Source organism: Gorilla gorilla, chromosome 19 (genome assembly GCF_029281585.2).
Source record: "Gorilla gorilla gorilla isolate KB3781 chromosome 19, NHGRI_mGorGor1-v2.1_pri, whole genome shotgun sequence".
NCBI lineage: Eukaryota > Metazoa > Chordata > Mammalia > Primates > Hominidae > Gorilla > Gorilla gorilla.
Genome location: NC_073243.2, coordinates 46315108 through 46340136, shown reverse-complemented (window position 1 = coordinate 46340136; position 25029 = coordinate 46315108).

The window sequence follows — 25029 nt, the reverse complement described above, 5'->3', positions numbered from 1 at the left end:
TAGGCATACCTTGGAGATATTGCCATTTTTGTTCCAGATTAACATAACAAAGCAAATATCACAGCAAAATGAGTTACACGAATTTTTGTTTTCCCCCGAATACAAGAGTTATGTTTACATTATACTGTAGTCAAAGAGTGCAATAGCATTATGACTAAAAAGTGTATATGCCTTACTCAAAAATACTTTATTATTGAAAAAGGCTAACAATGATCTGAGCCTTCAGAAAGTCTTAAAACTTTTTGCTGATGGAGGGACTTGCCTTGACGGCTGCTGATTGATCAGGGTTGTGGTTGCTGAAATTTGGGGTAGCTGTGGCAATTTCTTAAAATAAGACAACAATGTTAACTGGTGACATTGACTCCTTTTCACGAAACACTTCCCTGCAGCATGTGATACTGTTTGATAGCATTTTACCCATAGTAGAACTTCTTTCAAGATTGGAGTCAGTCTTCTAAAATCCTGCTGCTGTTTTACCAACCAAGTTTATGAAATATTCTAAATCCCTTTTTTGTCATTTTAACAATATTCATAGCATCTTTCCCGTAGTCAAGTCCATCTCAAGAAACCACTTTCTTTGCTCATCCGTAAGAAGCAATTTCTCATGCATTCTAGTTTTATCATGAGATTGCAGCAATTCAGTCACATCTTCAGGCTCCACTTCTAACTCTAGTTACATTGCTAATTCCACCACATCTACTGTTACTTTCTTGACCGAAGTCTTCGACCCCTCAAAGTCATACATAAGAGTTGGAATTGTCTTATTCTAAATTCCTGTTAATGCTTATCTTTCACTTCCTTTCATAAATCAGAAATGTTCTTAATGACATCTAGAATGATGAATCTTTTAGAAAAGGTTTTCAATTTACTTTGCACAGATCCATCAGAAATATCACTATCTTTGGCAGCTATAACCTTATTAAGCATATTTCTTAAATAATAATACATGAAAGTCAAACTTACTCCTTGATCTATGGGCTGCAGAATAGATGCTGTGTTAGCAGGAATAAAAGCAACATTAATCTCCTCAAACATCTCCATCAGAGCTCTTATGACTAGGTTCGTTGTCAATGAGCAGCAATATTTTGAAAGAAATCTTGTTTTTCTGAGCAGCAGGTCTCACAGTGGGATTAAAATATTTAATAAACCATGCTGTAAACAGATAGGCTATCATCCAGGTTTTGTTACTCCATTTATAGAGTATAGGCAGAGTATATTTAGCATATTTCTTAAGGCCCTAAAATTTTTGAAATGATAAATGAGCATTGGCTTTATATAGAGTCACCAGCTGCATTATCTCCTAACAAGAGAGTCAGCTGTCCATTGAAAGTTGAAGCCAGGCATTGACATCCCCTGTCTAGAGATGGTAGATCTAGATAGAAGCTTCTTCCAAGAAAAGGTTGTTTCATCTACATTGAAAATGTATTGTTTAGCATAGCCATCCTTATCCATCATCTTAACTAGATATTATGGATAATTTGCTGCAACTTCTACATCAACATTTGCTGCTTTATCTTAAACTTTTAAGTTATGAAGATGGTTTCTTTCCCTAAGCCTCATGAATGAACCTCTGCTGCCCTCAAACTTTTCATCTACAGCTTCTTCATCTCTCTTAGACTTCATAAAATGAAGACAGTCAGGGTCTTGCTATGGACTAGACTTTGGCTTAAAGGAATGTTGTGGCTGGTTTGATCTTCTATCCAGACCACGAAAGTTTCTCCATATCAGAAATAAGACTGTTTCACTTTATTATCATTCATGTGTTTACTGGAGTAACACTTGTAATTTCCTTTAAGAACTTTTCTTGGGCATTCACAACTTGGCTAATTGTTTGTTACAAGAGCCCTAGCTTTCGGTCTATCAGCTTTCGACATACCCTCCTCACAAAGCTTAATTTCCTAGCTTTGGATTTAAAGTGAGAGATATGAAATTCCTCCTTTCACTTGAACACTTAAAGACCATTTTAGGGTTATTAATTGGTCTGATCTCAATATCGTGTGTCTCAGGGAATAAGGAGCCCAAGGAGGGGAAAAAGATGATGAAACAAGGCATCAGTGGAGCCGTCAGAACACACACAGGATTTATCAATTAAGTTTTCCATCTTATATAGGCGCAGTTTGTGGTGCCCCCAAACAATTACAATAGTAACTTCAAATATCATTGATCACAGATCACCAGAACAGGCCTAATATTAATGAAAATGTTTTAAATATTGAGAGAATTACCAAAAATGTGATACAGAGACATTGAGCACATGCTGTTGAAAAAATGGCAGCAATAGACTTGCTTGCTTAAAGCAGAGTTGCCAGAAACCTTCAACCTGTAAAAAACAAACAAAAACACAATATCTGCAAAACACAATTAAAGGAAAGCACAACAGAACAATATCTGCAAAGCACAATAAAGGAAAGCACAATAAAACAAGGTATGCCTGTGTATTGTTAAATGTGTTAAATCCTGTAATGAGTCTGTATACCTAGACATAGATGAATCAGCTAAGAACCTTAACTTAAATTTAACGACCGTGAACAGGTAGCCTCTGTAGCAATTTGAGTCAGCACCAATGGCTAACCACATTTGGTCTAGACATTAGCAGCCATCATCCACCTTGAAGGATTAGATGGTGGTCATCGGGGCAGGTATGGGGATGAGCTAAAGTTCTTATCTTCTGCAGGAAACCAGAGAAGGCTTAGGAAGCAATTGCCTTGTGATTATTGAAACTTGCTCTCAATTCTGTGTATAGTAAGTCTTCTACCTAAGTTTCAATGGTTTTTTTGTCCTTTGTTTTCTCATTAACTTTGCAATAATCAGACTACATGTTTTATGCAATTAATATTTTGGGCCCCATTTTGAGGATTATGTGGAGATTTAACTGTATCATGCTAGAAAGACTAGACAACTGAATTGAAGTACACTCTGTGCCTATGGTCACTAAGTAAACTTAACCAGATGATTGTTACACTAGCCTTCCCATTGGCCTGTCTGCATCTGCTCTTGCCTCTCATTTTATTCTTAACAGAGCATTCAGGGTAATGCTATTAAAATATAAATTCGATTTAATCTGCTTAAAACTCTCTAAAGGCATCTCATCTCACTCACACAATGATAATCACATAGTACCTGTAAGGTCTTCTGTGATGGTCACCTCCACCCCATCTCTGGGAACTTATTATTTTTTTATTTTTTATTTTTAGACAGAGTCTCCCTCTGTTGCTCAGGTTAGAGTGCAGTGGCATGATCTCAACTCACTGCAACTTCTGCTCCCTGGATTCGAGTGATTCTCCTGCCTCAGCCTCCTCAGTAGCTGGGACTACAGGTGCCCACCACCATGCCTGGCTAACTTTTTGTATTTGTAGTAGAGACAGGGTTTCGCCATGTTGCCTAGGCTGGTTTTGAACTCCTGAGCTCAAGCAATCCACCCACCTTGGCCTCCCAAAGTGCTGGGATTACAGGTGTGAGCCACCATGCCCGGTGGGGCCTTATTTCTTATTATTCTCTTCTTCATCACTTTGTAAACCCATGCTGGAATTCTCTGACCATGCCAGGCTGTCTCTGGCCTCAGGCTTGGGTATTTCCTTTTTCTTTTGCTTTAAATGCTTTCCCCCAGACATTTTACGAACAAGGCTCTCACTTCCTTTAGGGTTTATTCAAAAATATCTTGTCAGGGCAAACTTATCTGACTCACCTTCTATCAAAATTTTGACATTATACCCAACACAGCACATATCTTTCACATCCTGTTTTTTTTTTCTCCTTAGCGCTTACCACCAGTGTATTATATATTTTATTTGTTTATATTGTTTACTCTTTGTCTTCCTCAGTATAAAACGTTTGAGAATATAGATTTGTGTCCATTTTGTTGAATGCTGTGTCCCTAGCTCATAGAAGAGTCCCTGGCACACAGTAGGCGCTAAGTAAATATTTGTAGAATGAATGTATAGATGGGGAAATGCTCTACTCACTGGTGTGGTAGCCAAATCAGAAACACTGGCATCACTGGGAACTTGTTAGAAATGCAAACTGTTAAGCCTCACCTAGACCTACTGAATCAGAAACTCTGGGAGTGGCACCCAAAAATCAGTGTTTAAACAAGCCATTCAGGTGATCTGGATGAATATTAAAATTTAAGAACCATTGCTCTAGATTTCTGCCTCATCTGTGCTGCCTTTGGTACTGGATACACACACGGCCTCTCTTCAAATGAAGTAAGGCTGATGGCTTTTCAATAGCTAGATATTTACCTGTATATTTGAACTATTTTTCTAATAATCAGTTTCTTGAGAACCAAATCAGTTATTTTACTTTTATTTATAAAAGATGGAATGTATCTATTACTTTAGGATTCAACCAACTCAATAAAGTAATATATCTATAAAGAAAATGGAACAAACTCAGATGTCATTTGTAAGTGTTGAATCCTCAAGTTACCTGCAACTTTCATCTGACTTGGCTACAAATCAGAGGTTTCCATGATGCCCTCCTTGGGTTTGAAAATTTGCTAAAATGGCTCACAGAATTCAGGAAGACACTTACTTACAGTTTCTGGGTTATTATATAATGAAGGCTATGATGAAGGACACAGATGAACAGCCAGATGAAGAGGTACATAGAGTGAGGCTGAGAGGAGTCCCAGCCACAAGAGCTTTGTCCTGTGGAGTGGGTTGAGGTATGCTATCTTCTGAGCACATAGCGGTGTTCATCAATCCAGAAGCTCTCTGAACTCTGTCATTTTGAATATGTATGGAGACTTCATTACATAGGAATGATTAATTAAATTATTGGCCATTGGTGATCAACTTACCCTTCAACCCCTCCTCCCTGGAGGTCAGGGAGTGGTGCTGAAAGTTGCAAGCCTCTGATCATATGGTTGGTTCTTTTGGCAACTAGTCCCAATCCCAAGGCTATCCAGGAGCCCACAGTCATCAGGCAGCTCATCAGCACACAAAAAGACATTCCTTGGAAATCCCAAGGGTTTTAAGAGTTATATGCCAGGAAAGAGGAGGATCAAATATATATTTATTGTTATAAATCACAATATCACAATTATATTTCAAAGAGATAGTTCCGAGTTCCCTGAGAAAGACACTCCTGGTTTGTAACAGTAGTAAGAGGATTATTGAGCTTTTGAAAGATTTACCTACATTTCAAAAAGATAGGGAAGAACTTACAAGTTTTCTAAAGTAAATGCTTGAAGAAAAGGAAGAAGTTTCTTCCCTAGTTTTCAACAGAAAGAATTAGACCTCTTATGTTTAATTTGCATTTGCTTTTATATGTGCAAGTATATCTGTGACCATTACAAAAATAGCAGGTTTGAACAATATTAAATATATTACAGGAGATTTTATTAAGGCTATAAACTTAAAGTGTGTTTTCAAAAAAATCCTTTATCCCTGATAAATGAAAATAATATTTAATTCTATCAATCTCTGTAGTTAACAATAGTAATGGTGATGACAATGATGATGATGATGATTGCTGGTGTTTTTGATCTCTGTGTTAAGTGCTAGGCACTGTGTGATGTACTTTACATGTTTTCATTCTATAAGGTAGGACCTATTATTATATTTACTCTACAGATGTATAATATTAGGAAATGTGCACAGAAAGAAGTAAGTTACTTGCCCTAAATCAACAAGTGGTTAAGTGTAACACTGAGGTAGTTTAAACTCCAGAGTCCATGCTTTTAACCCAAGTTCTGCGTCTTCTCACAGAATGTATGTGTCTTAACAGTAATAGAGATAATGGAGGTCATTGATTTTTAATAACGGCTCATGAGAACTTGGTTTAATCACCAATGGATAACAACAGTAGCAAAAACCTGATGATCTGGTGTAAAAAGTAAAGTAGAGATTCCTCTTCAAAGACTTTCCTCCCCATCTAATTAGGAATAAATAGTAACTTCTCTTAGAAGCAAATTTATTCAAAGACCTATGCTAACATTCTTAAATATCTGCTAGCCATAATAAAGAAATCAAGGTACTTTATGTTCTTAGCTCCCACAATTTAGCCTAAATATTTGAACTGGCATGCTTATACTGGTCCAAGCAAGCATTAGGTCATAACCTGTTTCTCTTCCTTATTTGCAGGTGTTTTTACCTTTCTGAGCATTCCACAAGTTACTTCTTCCTTCCTTTGTTCTCCTCTGCCTTTGCCTCTTTTAAAAAGTTCTGAGTTGCTAGCCAACTGGGACAAATACAGAATGTGAGGTCCCATTCCAGCCAATGGAAACCGGACACAGCAGTAGGGTGGACGTGTCAGGTTATAAATGACCCTGTCTCCTTTGTTTGGTGTACTCTCATGGCAAAACTGCTGACGAGTGTACCCTTTCTGCAGAAAGTAGAAATGACCTTGCTGAGGAAATTAAATTTATGTTCAAGTGCTATTTCTTTATGGCACCAGGGAACAAGCATTTCTAAGATCTGGTCTAGCCCATACCCCAAGTCTTCAGTCAAGAAACACCACTGGCGGTGACAGCCAAGGACAAGGGAAGTCTACAAGGCTTGAGGAACCGCTATTTTCCTTAGCTTAAGAGCTATACACTTATATGTTCTGAATGGAAACTAAGTAATTTAATTTTCACAACTAACTCACCCTTAGTGCAAAGTTTTATTTTTGAAAATCTAGATTAGAAAATGGAGTAAGGGGTAGAAATCTTGGGATTTATTGATAAGATTGTTGTGCTTGCCTCAGAGTCCCTAGGTAGAAAGTGCATTGCTGAATTGTGTTAAGAACGAAACAGAGAAAGCAATAGTAAAGCTCCTTATTGCTGACAGCCAAATGCCTGCTGACAATGACAAACTATGGGAGAAGGAGTCTCGTGGCTCTTTTCTCTGGCAATATGATCAGCTACTGGACAAACAATATTAAAGGCAGAAGCCTACTTCCAGGGCTTCTCTAAGAGGACAGCTCGGGTCTCTGATTGTGTTTCCTTGCTCCTTTGGTGCCTCTGGTTAGATGGGGCTAGAGGCTGAACAGATTTAGTAGCCTTTTCTTTCTGAATACTGACAAAAGAAATAATATTTAAGAGGTTCACATTCTTATAGCTGCTTTTTTGGAACAATGTCGATGTGAAAAGTTTTGGCAAGAGAAGGGCCTTTGCCTTTTCAGGAGAAGAATTCATATGGCTATTATTCATAATTTTAAGGGATAACAAGAATTTAGGAAGCACTTCCCCAGAGTCTCAACTGAATTTTTGAGCTCATCTCAAATAGTAATCAATCATTTTCCAGACTTAGTTTTTTCTGTTTCACTCGAGTCTCATGGATTTTATTTCCAAATGTGAGTTGGCCTGAAGAAATAGCCATACATTTGTGCTTACCTAGAACATGGCCCATTATACATTACCTTATGTGGGATGAAGAATGGTAGGCTGGGTTTCTAGGCTTTAGGGTCTTATAATATCTTTACTGCAGTAGGAAATATCTTTGCCTCTTAGTTTTTGGTTCAGGAAAGCTAGTGGGACTCTAATTTAGGCATATGATGTCAAGTTCTACAACCTATATACATATGCTTTATGTGAGTTCAACAGTAATTCAGGGACTTCAGCAGGCATTGTTATTATCTCCATTTCCTAACTGGAAAATTGAGGTTTATAGAATTAAGGTGACTCAGTGACTTGGGCAAGATTGGTCTGTAAGTAAGTAGCAGGAATGAGAATCCATGGACTTCCCTGCCTGTGCCATTTCTGCATCACTGAACCAAAGTGCCTTAGGCCAGGGGTGCCCAACCCCCGGGGCTGAGGACTGGTACTGATCTGTGGCCTGTTAGGAACTGAGCTGCACAACAGGAGGTGAGTTGTGGGGGAGTGAGCATTACCACCCGAGCTCCTCCTGTCAGATCAGCAGCAGCATTAGAATCTCATAGGAGTGTGAACCCTATTATGAACAGTGCATGAGAGGGATCTAGGTTGCACACTCCTTATGACTGTAATGCCTGATGATCTGAGGTGGACTAGTTCCATCATGAAACCATCCCCACACACCCCATCTGTGGCAAAATTGTCTTTCACGAAACCGGTTCCTGGAGCCAAAAAGTTGGGGACCACTGCCTTAGACAGAGGACATTAGACCTGTTGGTGAATGGTTCTTTTGCCCATAGCTACCAATTTCTTCAGACTTCTTCTGCAGCAGGAAACATAGGATGCTTTTCAATCCCACTCAGTCAGGGCAGAGGTCAGAAGCCAAACTGCCAATCATAGTATAGCCAAATTTACATTGGGACATTATAATGAAATAGCATTGCTTTTTAAAATCTTTAACTGATCAACCAATTCAATTTGTTTTTGGTATAGCAGGAACACTCAGCACAAATTGGTCTACATGTATAAAGCATTATCTTTTTTATTTTATTTTATTTTATTTTGAGACAGAGTCTCTGTCGCCAGGCTGGAGTGCAGTGGCACAATCTCAGCTCACTGCAATCTCCATCTCCCCCAGGTTCAAGCGATTCTCCTGCCTCAGCCTCCCGAGTAGCTGGGACTACAGGTAAATGCCACCACACCCAGCTAATAATTTTTTGTATTTCTTATGCTCTAAAACAATGCCTTTAACAAATTTGATAAAATCAATTGTTTTTGTAATTTTCAATGGTCACAGAGACATGTTTTTTTTATCCTTTGCGTACAAACTCCTAACTACAACAAAGAACTTATCAAGAGAAACATCCTCTTTAAGAAAACTGTCTTTTGATGTCCTCATCAACCTCCTGAATTATAAACTTACTTATGTCATGAATTGTCAGAAAAACATGATAAAGCTTCCACTAAGGATCTAATCCCAGTGTTATATTTTCCATTTCCAATGTACCTGTTTTCACTTATTTTTTGCCTATAAATGAGGCTTCTTTTCCTAATATGCAACTTAGGGAAAGTAAACCTGTAATAAGGCTTCACAAATATCACACACCTAAGATATCCAAGCTTCTATATACACAGTAAGTGCTGTATGTGATTTATTACAGAACTTGATAGTTACAAGGATAGAGTGTATCTCCTTTCTTCGCTTGAATATATATAGGAATTTGGAATTGTTTTGCACTCACCTGTCTCTATTATCTCCCAAAGTCCTACTGAATGCCCAGTTAAATTGAATTTCAGGTAAACAATGAATATTCTTTCAGCTGTAATGTGCCTCCAAATATTGTCTGGGATATATTTATACTTAACAAATTATCATGAGTTTAAGTTGAACTAGACATCTGTAGTTTTACTGGCTAAATCTGGATACTCCACAATTGAGTATGTTGCTGTCTCAACAGTTTCATAGTCTTTGGTCTGAACCTGCCTCTTAGCAGAAATAATGCAAACCGAATGCCTTTCCACTGCCTATTCTCCCTTCCTTTCCATTAAAGGGTACCGGTCAATGAGCTTTCCTCTCTACTGTTTCTCATAGAAGATTCGCTTAGTTCTTATAAGAGTAAAAAGGATAGCTAAAGTTTAAAACTTGAGTTTAAGGCCTACTGCTGCCATTAAGTTATTGTGAGACCTACAAAAAGTACTCTGCAAGTTCTTACTCACTTTATATTGACGAAAAACGGGTTGGGTTTGATCTGTGAACTCTTCCATTCCAAACATTTTTTGGATATGAGATGCATCTGTCCATTTCATAAGATTCAGAGAAAATCAAGTTTCTACAGTAATTACTTTAAAAAAAAAACCGAGGACCAGTTTGTATCACTTGTAAGGATACATAGGCATTTCATCATATTCCATAGAAACTATAAGGGCTCCAACTAGTCGAAAAGCAATAAAAATCAACAATAAGAAAGGACATAGTGAATTTGAGTAATAAAGTCAGCAAGCTATAATATATTACATTTTAACAAATGTCAGGTGCAAAGAGAAATTGCAACCGATGCTTGTTAAAATGACAAGAAAAACTTTATTCAATGCTATTGAAATAGGGGAGCAAGATTGAACTCAACTCCACTGAAACAAAAAGCAGGAGAGTTTTTAAGCACTAGAATGGGCTAGTGGAAAAGGGATAGGGGATATTAGGCAGAAGGTTAGTCAATGTGATTAGGCCATCTGTGTTTATTAATAAGTATTGATCCAAAATAGGCTCCTACTCTCTCACAGGAATTGAATTTCTTAATGATTACATTTCAATGGGATAGCTTATATATATATATATATACACACACACATATATATAGTATATATATATGTATATATGAGAGTGAGAGTTTTGTATTTTCAGATAATATACATTGTTTCCTTGTATTGATATAACATTTATAAGATTTATCTTGTAACAAAAAACTATGATATATTCTTCAAAATTTTAAACTTAAAGTTGTATTTCCTGATTATCACTCAAAGGAATTATAAATATACAATAAAAAGTGCAGTCAAAATATGCCAACTTAACCATGTGAAAATTATCACATCATCTCTTAAAACTCCTGGATAAAAGAGAAAATCAAAACAAAAGTAATCTAGAAAGTAATTTTAAAAGAGAATAGTTTAGACAATTACAGACACCCAAAAATGTTTTTATCACTTACAATAAAAACTGAAAACAAATAAGCTGAGTGTTCAAGAAAATAGGAAATGAAGAGCAAAATATATCAAAAGCAAGTAAGAAGACATACTTGAAGATAAAATCTTAAAGAAAGTTTCAAAACTAAAAGTAAGTATAAATTAAACCAAAAGGAACTTATAAATAACTGATTTATAGCAAACTTAACAGCAAAACACCAAGAATAAAAAACATGCCAAAAGAGATGAATTACAGTATTATAACAAAGTGATATCAGCAATTCCATTGCAATGTAAACCAACATTTGAGTGCTTACTGTGTACTTACTATTCTAAGGCCTTAGCATATTACTCATTTAATTATCAGCACAATAAATATTCTTGAAATAGATAACCATTTACACATCAGAAAACTGCAGTAGTTACACAATATATTTCCATAATAAATTGGACAATCTAAAGAATAATTTCAATCAAATTGTAATTTTTTAATATTCTCTAGTAAGGGATTAAATATTAATAGACCAATATCCACAGAAGAAATTTATATGGTAATTAAGCACCAACAATAATATTTTTAAATACCAGGTACTGTTAGTTTTGTATAAGTATTATCTAACTTTTAAAGAAAAAAGTTTTTCATTGTCGTTATGAAAGATAGAAAGTTTTTAACCTTCATTTTATATAGCTAATGAGTTCTTAATACCATAATCAATTAACCTAACACAAAAAAGAAAACAAGAACAGCTTTGAAAACAATTTTGAGAAAAAAAACAGTAGAGGCCTTACTACTTCTCAGTTCAAGACTTATTGTAAAGTCCCACGTAATAAAGAGTTCAACTCAATTTTTTTGATGTTTGACTGCTGACATTGTTTAAGTCTCTTTCTCTTCTGCTTCACATCTGGGCAAGCTGATAAGAAACCAGCTCCCTTATTTGGAAGGCACCACAAGGACATTCAAACCAGCAAGTCCTTGCTAATCCCATCCCCTAACTACAATAAAAGTCCCAAGCCGGTCTCTTTTCTTGCTCTATTAAGGCATCTTTAGACAATCTTAGGCCAGTCTTGTTCTCCTCAGAAAGCCTCCTTATGTAAGTAATAAACATATTTATACTCTTTGTGGTGTATGCGTGTGGCGTTATCATCTTGACATTTGAATCAAATCTTGAGTTGTGGTCCATCTATTTCAAATCAAGACACCTCAGTTTTGTCATAAGAACAGAAATAGATCAGAACAGACTTTTTAAATTTTAATTTTACTTGAAGTTCTGGTATACGTGTGCAGAACGTGCAGGTTTGTTACATAGGTATACATGTGCCATGGTGGTTTGCTGCACCTATCAACCCATCATCTAGGTTTTAAACTCTGTATGCATTAGGTATTTGTCCTAATGCCCTCCCTCCCCTTGGCCCCCATCCCCCAACAGGCCCCGGTGTGTGATGTTCCCTTCCCTGTGTCCATGTGTTCTCATTGTTCAACTCCCACTTGTGAGTGAGAACATGCAGTGTTTGGTTTTCTAGAGCAGACATTTTTAATGAATTTAGTTTTCTGGCAAAAAGTTTCAAGAGATATACCTAATGCTAGACGACGAGTTAGTGGGTACAGTGCACCAGCATGGCACATGTATACATATGTAACTAACCTGCACAATGTGCACATGTACCCTAAAACTTAAAGTATAATAAAAAAAAAAAGAGTTTCAAGGAAGTTCAATGGTAAAATGACTGTCTTTTTAAAAAATCGTGTTGTTACCATTGATTATCCATCAGTCCTTAGACCATGAAGAAGTTTATGGAGACTTGATGGAAAAGATTACACATAACTTGGAGACACTAGACTTCACATATAATATGGAAAATAAATGAGAGGTGTCTTTTTTCCCCTTTGAGGCAAGGAATGAGTTATTTCATGGATGTATAGCTATTTACTAAAGTGTGTTATAGAATGCCACTTGAAAATAGATATTCAGTAGGCAACTACATTTATTACATGAATAGAGTGTCATGCCAATGTGAGAAAGAGAAAGACAGATTAAAAGAGAGAGAGAGAACCATGTGTTATAGATCTATACTTTTAGAAGAGTCTAGAGACCTATATGGAAAGACATATACCAGGCTGTAAATACTAGTTACCTCAAAAGGTGGGAATAGGGGCTTAAGTGGGGAGATTACTTACTTTTATACATTTTTGTTTGTAATTTTAAAAAGTTTTTATAATATGCATATGATACATTTTTATTTTAAAATAACTAATAAAGAAAATTATTAAATGCTTTCAGCCAGCAAAAAAAGTTACAACTAAATGACTAATGAATTTCAAATATCTATTCAGAACTGTTCAAGAGACAAGAAGAAATGTCAGCATGCACATTCTAATCTCTCTATATATAATGGAAATTCATGCTTTAACTGAAAGACAAAAATAAGATTATTGGCCAGCATACTAACGGTCTTCAACAAATGTGGAATCAACCTGCTGCCCATTAAAATAAAAAATCTAAGTTGCAAGTGACTTCCAAATATGTCCCAAGATGTTCTTTCTTGACTTCAAACTTTGTGCTCAATCCCCATCTTCACCCTCTAGGCTTTCCCTTTGTGGCAAAGGCATTAAGCAGTAACAAAGCCATTATTTTTGATGCTTAGGTCTAACATAATAATTTCAAATAGGAACTAACGTTAGTATAAGAGGTAGAAAGCCACTCTTCCCTGAAATCTCATTATCGAATTCCAGAGACAGAAACAACTACATTATCCCTCAAATGAAAGTAAAATCCCATAGATGTACATCTCAGGTGAATCAGTGAAGACAACAGCTACCTTCTTCTTCCTAAGTGCTGAACAGGTTATATTTGGGTTCAGCTTCAGTTTTAATAGCTGGGATTTGTTTGATATTGAATATTAGTACAGCAGTAAAAACAAGAGGGGGAGATCTCACTCTGGCTAGAAGCAATCCATATACAGATGGTGATATCCTCAGCTCAATATATGGGTGATTATCTATTACTAAAAGCTGGTCTAAAAATGCTTTCTTCTCCTTTCCAAATGCCTCCAGCATAAAGCAATTCACTTCATGTTACAAATGGGAAACATTTCAAGGTGATAGCGAGTGCTTCATCTCTGTAAAGAAAAAGCACTTTCCACCTAGATGCATCCTGTTCCCACCCTGGCAGCAAATGACCAGGTTATCAGGACAAAAAGGTCAGGGAAGAAAGAAAATGTTTTATATGCAATCAGTCACCAATTACAGTTTGACGACAGGAGAATAGATGTGAAATGAGTTTCCATCTATTGGTATTCCCTGGGTATAACCCAGTGAAACTGAACTCAGAATGAATGAATAAGTAAAAACCCTGCTTTGCCATTCCTCTGCAACAGTTCAGCTGTTTGGTGACATGATCATTAAGGATCCTTTCTTTAAAAGAAAAAAAGGTTTGTATTTTTTTTCTAATAAGCCAAATTTCTTTCTCTGTGTTGTGGATCAAAGCTCAGGCTTTTATTCTGTTCTGCTGGCATTATTTCAAGATTTGTAAAGATTAATATCCTAGATGGGACCATATTTTCAACATCTGATGAACTCATCACTGGGGAAAATCTGAATTCATCTTGGGAGTGCTGAAAGTAAGAACCAGGATACAACAACATACTTTAAGTATAGATTTTCACTAAAGTACAGTTAGATATGTTTTTAAAACAGTCTTGATTTATTGTACTTAGTAAGTACAAAAAGAGAGTTTGTTTTCTCTAAGTCTTGAATCCAATGTAGCCAGTCAGACACCAACAGATGCGTATCCATTTAATAAGGTAATTTTTCTTAAAGTCTAACCCTTGGTTAATAACAGGCCTTCCTAAGAGTCAGTACACAATCACCTGGAACACAGAAGGAGCTGTCACTGAAAATTAAAGATAAATATAATCCTCCAACGAAAACTTCTAGTCACTCCAGTGGCAATAATACTGGGAAAGTGTTCTCTCATCCCTCTGCCCCAGTGCTATATCTGTGTGTGCAAACATCTTCCATTAGAGCTCTTTCAGGCACCGAAGTCGGGGTCCCACAGCAAGGTGATTCCTGACAAGCTTTTGGCTGAGACACAGATCAGCTGTTATTTAAATAGTCAATATTTATTTCAATCCGTATTAGAAAAATAGATACAACTAGTACATGGTCATATCAATATTGTTGTTTAAGATAAACATTTATTTAAGTAACACAAGTGAATGAAGAAAAATATTCAGCAAATAATAATCCAGGTGGCTTTTAAGTATGGAATACATATAAGATGATATTCAGATGGCTCAGTTGAGAGAATCATGACCAAAGGTACGCACACTCTGTACTTAGGCTACCAAATACCTCTGAACTTAAGAGTCAGTAATGTTGATACATCTTCTCTAACATCTCATAAAACTGTGATGGTTAATATTGAGTGTCAACTTGATTGGACTGAAGGATGCAAACTGTTGTTCCTGGCTGTGTCTGTGAGGGTGTTGCCAAAGAAGATTAACATTTGAGTCAGTGGACTGGGAAAGGCAGATCCACCCTCAAGCTGGGTGGGCACCATCTAATCAGTGGCCCACATGGCTAGAATAAAAGCAGGCAGAGGAACATGGAAAGACTAGACTAGCTGAGACTTCCGGTCTTCATCTTTCTCCCACGCTGGATGCTTCCTGACGTCGAACATCAGACTCCAAGTTTTTGAGCTTTTGAACTCTTGGACTTACACCAGCGGTTTGCCAGGGGCTCACGGCCCTTCAGCCACAGACTGAAGGCTGCACTTTTGAGGTTTTGGGACTCAGACTGGCTTCCTTGCTCCTCAGCTTGCAGATGGCCTTGTGATCGTGTAAGTCAATTCTCTTTAATAAATTCCCCTTCATATATACATCTATCCAATTACTCCTGTGCCTGTAGAGAACTCTGGCTAATACACTGTCCTTCATCATCTTGCCAACTTCAGTCTGGAAGACTGTGCTCCATACTTGATTCCGTGACTCACTTACTATGTGATTTTTGGCAATTATTTAATTCCTCTGAAACACAATCATTTTATTAGGAAAATAATTCCAAAACCTACCTTATTGTCAGTGTGGTAAGGAGTAAATGCGACAGTGTAGGTAAAGAGTAAGTATAGTTCCTGCACATAGCAGGCATTCACAATCATTCAGTGTGTCGGGGATGAGGGGGTGTGGAAACCTTCATTTCTTATGCAGAGATAACACATCCCTGCTTCCAGTCCACTCCTTTGCAATTTGTTCAGAGGATGATAACTGAGATTATCTTTGTGCTATTACAAAAATTTTCTAATCAAAACCTTCACAGAAATTACTTCCACTTCTGGGAAAGTGGAATAGATGTATTTTTCTCTATTCCTACCCCTAAACACAACTACAATCTCTGGACATTATATATAAAAAAAGATTTAAAAAATTTAAACGGTGGATAGAGACAGACTGGCTAGGGACCTCAAAATATGAAGAGCAACTTATGGTCCTTGGGTTTTTCTTTTCTTACATTAATATCTTAGACATCGTGTTTATGAAGCCAGCAACCTGGAAAGGGCAATGGGCATAGATAAAAACTGCCCCACACCCCCAAGTAAAAGTCTGCTCTCTCTAGGGAAAAATTCAGGAAAGAAGCATCCAAGAAGAGAAAAAAATTTTAGATAATAACTACTCAATTTAGCCAAACATTGGAAAGAAAAAACAAAGTATTCTGTCCCCTGCCCCACACCAGCAAAGACCATATGAGTAACCTAGACTTTCACCCACAGCAGCCTGAAATAATCTCCTCCAAGCCTCTTAGAGTGGTATTAAAAAAAGTTCAAGTAGGAAAAAAAATGACTTTATCCTTCCTAGGTGGTAACAAGACCCCCTCCTGATGCAAGGTCAGTGGTGACAATTTAAGGAGTATGGGCTTCTATCCCCCACCCATCAGTAATAAGGTGCTCCTCCCCCTCCTCCCTGAAGTGGTGTGAGAGGAGGCACAGTGGAGAGACAGAACTTTTACCAACCACCCAGCAGTAATTAGGCCACATTCCCACCCCAGCCCTTCATGGTATCAGTGGAGGGTGTGTAGGGAGAAGTAACAAGGCACTCTTAACGCTCTCATCCAGTAAGGTCTAGGGAGAACCTGAAACTCCACCCACATCCAGCAGTAATGATGAAAGGGACCACGTCCAAGTAGGAAACTTAGACTTCTGCCCCATAGGCAGCAATAAAATAGAGGTCCCTTTCCCCTGCCAGAGTGATGTCAAGAAAAGTCAACTAAAACAGAAGGTTTTAATATGTTTTAGAATCTAAAAACACAACACCCAAATGTTGAGGCTTTAATAGAAAACTACTTGTCATATCCAAATTATTCAAACTGAATGAAAAAGGCCATTAATAGGTAGACACACTGAGATAATAGATATGTTAGAATTATCTAACAAAGACTTTAAGCATTCATCATAAAAATGCTTCAAAGAGCCATCATAAGCACACTTAAAACAAATTAAAAATACAAGTCTCAGCATAGAAATAGAGGATGTAGAGAAGAACCAAATGAAAATTTTAGAAGTGAAAAAGACAATAGCCAAAAAAATAAAAAAAGAATAAGCTCAACAGCATGAGGGGGACACAGGAAAAAATCACTGGGCTAGAAGATATAACACAATTAACCAATTCGAACAACAGAAATACCAAATTGAAAAATAAAAGTGAACAAACCTTCAGGGACCTGTGGAAATGTAAGAAAATATCTAACATTCAAGTCATTGGATTACCAGATGGAGAGGAGATAGAGAAAAAGGCTGAAGATATACTGAAGGAAATAATGGCTAATAACTCATACAATTTAGCAAAAGACATAAACTGACAGATCCAAGGAGCTAAGAAAACTTAGAATAAATTCAAATAAATCTCCAAGACATACAATAGTCAAATTTCTGAAAACCAAAGGCAAAGAAAATACTTCAAATAAAGAGAAAACAGAACATCGTATCAATAGAAAAAAATGCATTATAGCATATATGTCATAAGAAATCACAGAAGACAGAAAGAAGTGCCACTACATTTTAAAAGTGCTAAAAGAACAGACCTATCAACCCAGAATGTTATCTCAAGTGTAAATATTCAAAAGAGATGAAAGGAAAATCAAAACATTCTCAGATGAAAGAACTCTAAATGAATCCTTCACCAAAAGATCTACCCTTAAAGAATGGATAAGTGAAATTATCTAAACAGAGGGGAAACAATAAAAGAAAGAATCTTAGAACAGCAGGAAAGAAGAAGGAACACAGTAAGCAAGCAAAAAAAAAATGCATATGGATAAATATAATAGATGACCTTTAGCATCTAAAGTTTTTTTAAGTGTGTTTGATGGCTGAATCAAAAGTTATAACAAAATCTGATATGGTTCTAAAGGTATATTTAGGAAATATTTAAGACAATTATAAAATGGCAAGTATAAAAGGGCCTAAAGGGGAGTAAAGTTTCTACACTAACTCAAGCTGGGAAAATGATACCGCTAGTATACTGTGATAGGTTATGTATATATAATACAGTACCTAGAGCAAATACTGAAAAAGCTATACAAAGAAATACACCAAAATCACTATAAATAAATCAAAGTGGAATTCTAAAGAAAAAAAAAGTTTAAGTAACCCACAAAATGTCAGAAAAAAGAAAATGGAGAAACAAAAAAACAGAAAAAAAGAAAACAAAAAATTCCAATGATAGACTTAAGTCTAACATATTAATAATTACATTAGTGTAAATGGTTTAAATATAACACATAAAAGGCAGAAATTGGTAGATTTTATAAAAATATGACTCAACTATATGCTGCTATAAGAAGCTCAGTTTAAATATATGACATGGGCAGTGTGGATGTAAAAGGATATATTACGCAAACATTAATCAAAAGAAAAGAGTGGCTACATTAATATCAGTCAAAGTAGACTTCATTTCAGACCAAAAAAATTTACCAGATACAGAAAAGGATATTATATAAAAATAAAAGGGTTATCTGCCAAGAAGACATAGTAATCATAAATATGTATGCATCAAACAACAGAGATGCAAAATAAATGAAGCAAAAGTTATTAAAATTAAGGCAAAAACAAATTCATAATTATAATTGGAAACTTCAATAACCCTCTCTCAACAATTGATAGAACTAGACAGATAATCAGAAAGGATATATCAGTAGAACTCAACCACACTAACCAACAAGATCTAATTAACATTTACAGAAGATTACACCGCAGAACAGCAGAGTATTCATTTTCTCCAACTGCCTACAGAACATGAAGCAAGATAAGCCAAATCCTAAACGTTAAAATAAATCTTGGCCGGGCACAGTCGCTCACGCCTGTAGTCCCCGCAGTCTGGGAGGCCGAGGCGGGCAGATTACCTGGGGTCGGGAGTTCGAGACCAGCCTGACCAACATGGAGAAACCCCGTCTCTGCTAAAAATACAAAATTAGCCAGGCATGGTGGCATATGCTGTAACCTCAGCTACTTGAGAGGCTGAGGCAGGAGAATCTCTTGAACCTGGGAGGCAGAGGTTGCAGTGAGCCAAGATTGCACTATTGCACTCCAGCCTCGGCAACAAGAGTAAAATTCCATTTCAAAAAAAAAAAAAAAACTTAAAAAGTTTGAAAGAATTGAAATAGAGTGTATTCTCTGCCCACAATGGAATCAAATTAGAAATCAATCCCAGAAAGAAATAGAAAAATCTTCAAACATTTGGAAACTGAGTAATATATTTTTTCATAATCCGTGGGTCAAAGACAATTTCCAAGGGGAAACAAAAAACATACTGAACTGAATGAAAATAAAATCATGACATACCAAAATTTATGGAACACAACTAAAACAATGCTAAGAGGCAAACTTATGGCCCTAAATGCATATGGTACAAAATTGTAAATGTCTCAAACCATTAAACCAAATTCACTTCAAAGGAACCTAGAAAAAGAATAAGGACAACAACAAATTCCATCAAACAGAAGGAAGAACATAGTAAAAATAAAAGCAGAAATAAATTAAATAATGAAAACAGAAAAACATTTAAGAAAAACCAATGAAACAAAGGGCTGATGAGCCAATTATTTGAAAACATTAATGCAATTAATAAATCTCTAGCATTACTGATAAAGAAAGTACAGAAGACACAAATTATCACTATCAGGAATACAATGGGAAATCACTATAGACCCTGCAGACATCAAAAGAATAATAAGATAATATTATGAAAAAATCTACACTCATAAATTTGACAGATTACATAAAATGGACCAATTTCCCCCAAAATTCAAACTGCAATTCACCCAATATAAAATCAAGAATCGGGATAGCCCTATCATTATTAGGGAATTTGAATCCATAATTTAAAGATTCTTTTAAAAAAAGAGATCTCCCAGTCCAGATGGTTCTACCAAATGTTTAAAGAAGTAACATTAATCCTACACAATATTTTCCAGAAAATAGAAGAGGAGGGAACACCTCCCAATGTACTTTATAAAGCTTATGTTACTGTGCTCTCAAAATCAGAAAAAAGAAGGTCCAAATAAAACATTAATTAAGCCTTTATTAAGTACCAGGCTCTGTACTCAGTACAGATAACTCTATTGCGAGTGAGAGAGTGGGGATTATGTTCAATATTTGTGGATAATGGTACAACTTTGAACTGGTTTCACTCCATAAAGGAATAATTAGAGAACTAAAAATTTCATGTGGCCCATGACCCTTCCCTTCCCTCAGGATCAGGCTTTAACTAGAATGTTAACTAAGAAGGGAAAATGCCCCACATGATGAAGGGCAATGATGAAAACCTTACAGCTAATACCAAATTGAATGTAGTTCCCCAATGTCAGGAATATGACAAGGATCCCTGCTATCATCATTTCTGGTCAACATTCTAGCTTAGAGAAATCAGGTAAGAAAATGAAATAAAAAGAGCCCAGAAGGAGACAAAACTGTCTTTCTCCCCATTTTAATCATCTATGAAGAAAATGTGATGGGATCCACAAATAAACTACTAGAAAAGCTAAATGAGTTTATCCAGGTTACAGGATACAAAATCAACACAGACAAATAATTTTATTTTTATACACTAGCAAAGAACAATCAGACATGAAAACTTTAGAAAAAAATAACAGTTAGAATGGCATTAGAAAATATTAAGTCCTTAGGGATTAATTTGATAATACGTGCCCAATATCTGAACACTAAAACTATAAAACATTACTGAGAGAAATTAAAGTGAATGAAGAAATATATAGTTTTCATAAGTCAAAAGACTCAATATTTTTAAGACGTTAGTTATTCCCAAATTTATCTATATATATTCAATGCAATCCCAATCAAAACCACAGTGGGTTTCTTTTTTTAATTCACAGTTGATTCTAAGATTCATATGGAAATAGAAGGGCCTAGAATAGGACCTTTTTCCCCCCAGACAGAGTCTCCCTCTGTCACCCACTCTAGAGTGCAATGGCGCCATCTCGGCTCACTGCAACTTCCGCCTCCCAGGCTCAAGTGATTCTCATACCTCAGACCCCTGAGTAGCTGAGATTACAGGCATCAGCCACCACACCCAGTTAATTTCTGAATTTTTAGTAGAGACAGGGTTTTACTATGTTGACAAGGCTAGTCTGGAACTCCTGGCCTCAAGTGATTTGCCTGCCTCAGCCTCCCAGACAACAATTTTTAAAAAAACAAAGTTGGTGCACTAACTTATGACCTGATTTTAAGACTTTTTACTCTTCGGTAATTAAGACATTGTGATATTGACGTAAAAATAGACAAATAGGTCAATGAAGCATAATAAAGATGTGGAGGACCTAAAACTCTCTAAATCATTAGTGGGAACATAAAATGGTACAACTACTTTGGAAAGCAGTTGGTCAGTTTCTTAAAAAGTTAGTCATTCATCTAATATTCGATCTAGCTATTCCATTCCTAAAGAAATGAAAGTATGTATCCATACAAAGACTTGTACATGAATAGTCATGGCAGCTTTATTTGTAACAGCCAAAAACTAGAAACAACTCAAAGGAATGTGTAAACATTTTGTGGCATTTCCCTGCAAAGGGATACTAATTTGCAACAAAAAAGAATGAACTACATGCAACAATATGGATAAATCTAAAAATTGCTATGCTGAGTGAACACAGTAGACAAAAAAAGAATACAAACTGTACTATTCCATTAATAAAAAACTCTATAAAATGCAACTAATCTATAATAAGAGAAAGAAGATCATGGTTGCTTAGAGAGGGAGTAAAGAGAAGTGGAGAGGGAGAAAGAGGGGATAAAGGGGCATGAGCAAAATTTTTGTGTTGTTGTGTACATTTACTGTCTTGTCTCTGGTGATGGTTTCATGTGTGTACACATTTGTTGAACTTAGTAAATTGTACATTTTAATATATACTTTTTATTGTATGTCAGTTAGACTTCAATAAAGCTGTTTTTAAAAATACCAATCAAAAAATCCCAGTATTATGGCCACACCTCAGACTAATTTAATTAAGATGTTTAGAAATGAGACTCATCCAAGCAGCCCCAAGCATTAATATTTTTTAAAGCTCCCTAAGCCATTCTAATGTGTGTCCGATGTTCAGAAACCCTACAATACCGTAAGGCTCTGGTAATTATTAAAGGGAGAATGTAATCTGCTGTGTACTATGTACTGGAGAATCCAAACAATGGGAAACTAAGAAGAATCCACATAATCACTTCAGGAAGAAATTAAATTGATCTTAGAAAGATAAGATGTAAAAAAAAAAATTGAGCCACTGTGTGATCTACAACATTAGCTACTCTGGGTTTAACTAATCCTTTATTTGGAGAAATACACAGAAAACCTTCAGGCAAGACTCGAAAGGGGAGGATTCTATTGACTCTGTGACATGGTGATGGATGACTTAGGTTCTGTAACAAATTTTCCAACTGGGAAAACATACACATACATATACTTTGTCTTTATTTTAGGTTTTTCCATGGAACTCTTACAAGAAAGGAAAATCACGGTTTAAGATTAAAATAGTTCCTTCACATAACTCAGGTTGCCATGGCTTTTAATTTTTTAATTAAAAATTATTGCAAAAAGCAAGCATTTTTATATCTCTTCTTCTGCTCCTACAAACTTAGTCATACATTTGCGGAGGCCAACGCACATATACAGATATCTTCTATTAAAAAACCTTGGAATTTTGAAGGATGATAAATGCTCCTAAGACATCAAACAAGGTTAGTAGAGGCTTTCTCTCTGTGGTCTATGGGTGGGCTTCAGAAAATTACAGACAACTTTACATTGCATGCATATGTAAATTTTGCAAAATAAAGCAGACAGAGTTTTTATACAAAGGGCTTGCTGATCTAAAAGGATAAAGAACAATTACCTCAAAACAAACATATCTAAGCATATTTTTATCCACCAGACTATATTCTCCAATGGGAAAACAACTTCTCTAGAGTGTGTGGAGGTTTGGGTCTCAGGTCACCAGAGTGCTTTTATAGAAAATTGACTGCAATGTTAACCAAACCTACTGAACAGCTATTATTACCTACTTGTATGAGTTCCATTTAATATATTGGCAAATCTTTCTTCCTCAATGGCAAGGTATATTTGAGGGATGATGACAGATCATCAGCTATTCTTACTGACTACCCCCTATGTATAGTTCTCTGCTGGAGTACTTGGATGAAAAGCCAGGAGTCACAAAGTTGGAAATTTTCTGAGTAATTTTAAGGGACCAAGTGTTTTAAAAGCCTTTTTCAGTCATTTTCCCACAGGGCTAATTCCTCTCTCAAGCAAATGGAAAATATACTTCAATGAGAAGGATTATGAAGTGATTATAAAGTAGGTTGCTCTGATTCCACTGAGCTCAGGGGGCATCACAGACAAGTACATATAGAAGGAATGTGAGGGCTGGAAAAGACCACAGAGATGGTCAGCTAGTGAGAAAATGAAAACGTAAGGGTTTTGGAAGAAAGTTGAAAAAGCTAATCCCGCTTTGAAAGGAAAATATGAACATGTTATATTTTTAGAAATACTGTGCTTTTTGTCCATAAAATTCACAACAGGAGAAATTTACAAAATATTTTTGATCCCCAAGCAACATATATTCTTTCTGTATAAGGAAACATCGAAGGTTGCAGTCAAGCTTGCATTTATTGTTCCAATTACAGGAGCCTCCATAACACATAAATCTCTCTGCATCAACACTTTTATTCCATTTCCTTGTAAATTTCCTCTCTCTCTCTTCCTCAAGTTTCTCTGATTGACTCAGCAAACACAGTAATTGTCCCACCGCACACAAGCTTTTTCTGTTAGTTCCACCTAAGTCACAAGTATTAAGACAATTTATGCTTTTCTGTTATGAAATCTGCTCCAACATTCATGGTCTTTACTTCTATATTTATTTTGGTTCTTTTATCAAATCCCCATAGGACAGCATTTTATTTTATTTTATTGAAGTTCCCTGTAATGAACACTAAATTCATGGAATTGTCTCACCAATATTGAGGTTCAGAAAAGGAAAATCACATTAAATAGGAGTGGTGAATTTCTAGGCTTGTGACTTATGATGATAAGTTGAATAAAAGAAGATGATAACAGAGAAACCGTATAGTTCTTAAAGGGTTACAATTATAAATGTGCTAGACAGATTTAAACAATTACTTGGATCTGTGGTTTTAAGGCAAAGATTAAATGATTTCTCGAGAATCACAGGGGCAACGTCTTAGGATTTAGGTAGAAAGAATCAAGGGTGATCTTACAAAAACAGAACCAGAATATGTAAGCTAAAATAAACCATGGTCTAGGCCAAGTTAAAATGTATTGGGGAAAAAATGTCTCGAGCGAATGGGAGGAAGACCCATCAATTTAATTGTGTAACTCCCTTACTCACTACAGATCATGATAGAATGCCTCTATTCAAAACAGCCATATTGAAAACTATTGTTTAAAACAATGATCAAGGACAGTGGTTCTCAAAGTGTGGCCCTGGGATAAGCAGCAACAGTGTCACCTTGACCCTTGCTTGAAATGCAAAGTCTCAGGCCCCACCATACATTCACTGAGTCAAAAATTCTGGGGGTATGTGTTACCAATTGGTGTTTCAATACACTCTCAAGGTGATTCTGATACTCCCTAAAGTTGAGAACCCATGGCCTACAAAGATCTAAATCACTTTTCTGGTTTTCAGTTGATTTCCTTATTGGTTTTAGCCTAAAGTGGGGATTGAAGGTATGTAGAGACTGCATTTTACAAACGACTGTGCTTGAATACTATATTCTTTCCCCATATTCCCCTTCTTATTATAAGAAATTATAGCTATTGAAACCATATTGTCCATTCAATCCTTGTTATTTATTTCTTGAAAACTGAGGAGCATCTGTCATTTTTGTCTTTGCTAACACTGACCTAATTCAGGCCTTCACTAACTTATTCAAATGTTCATTCCCACCAACTGATCTAAGCCCTTTCCCTTTTCTTCCCTTCTACTCCCTGATAATCAGAACAATGTATCTAAACATAAATCTCATCTTTGCTTGATCCTCCAAAGG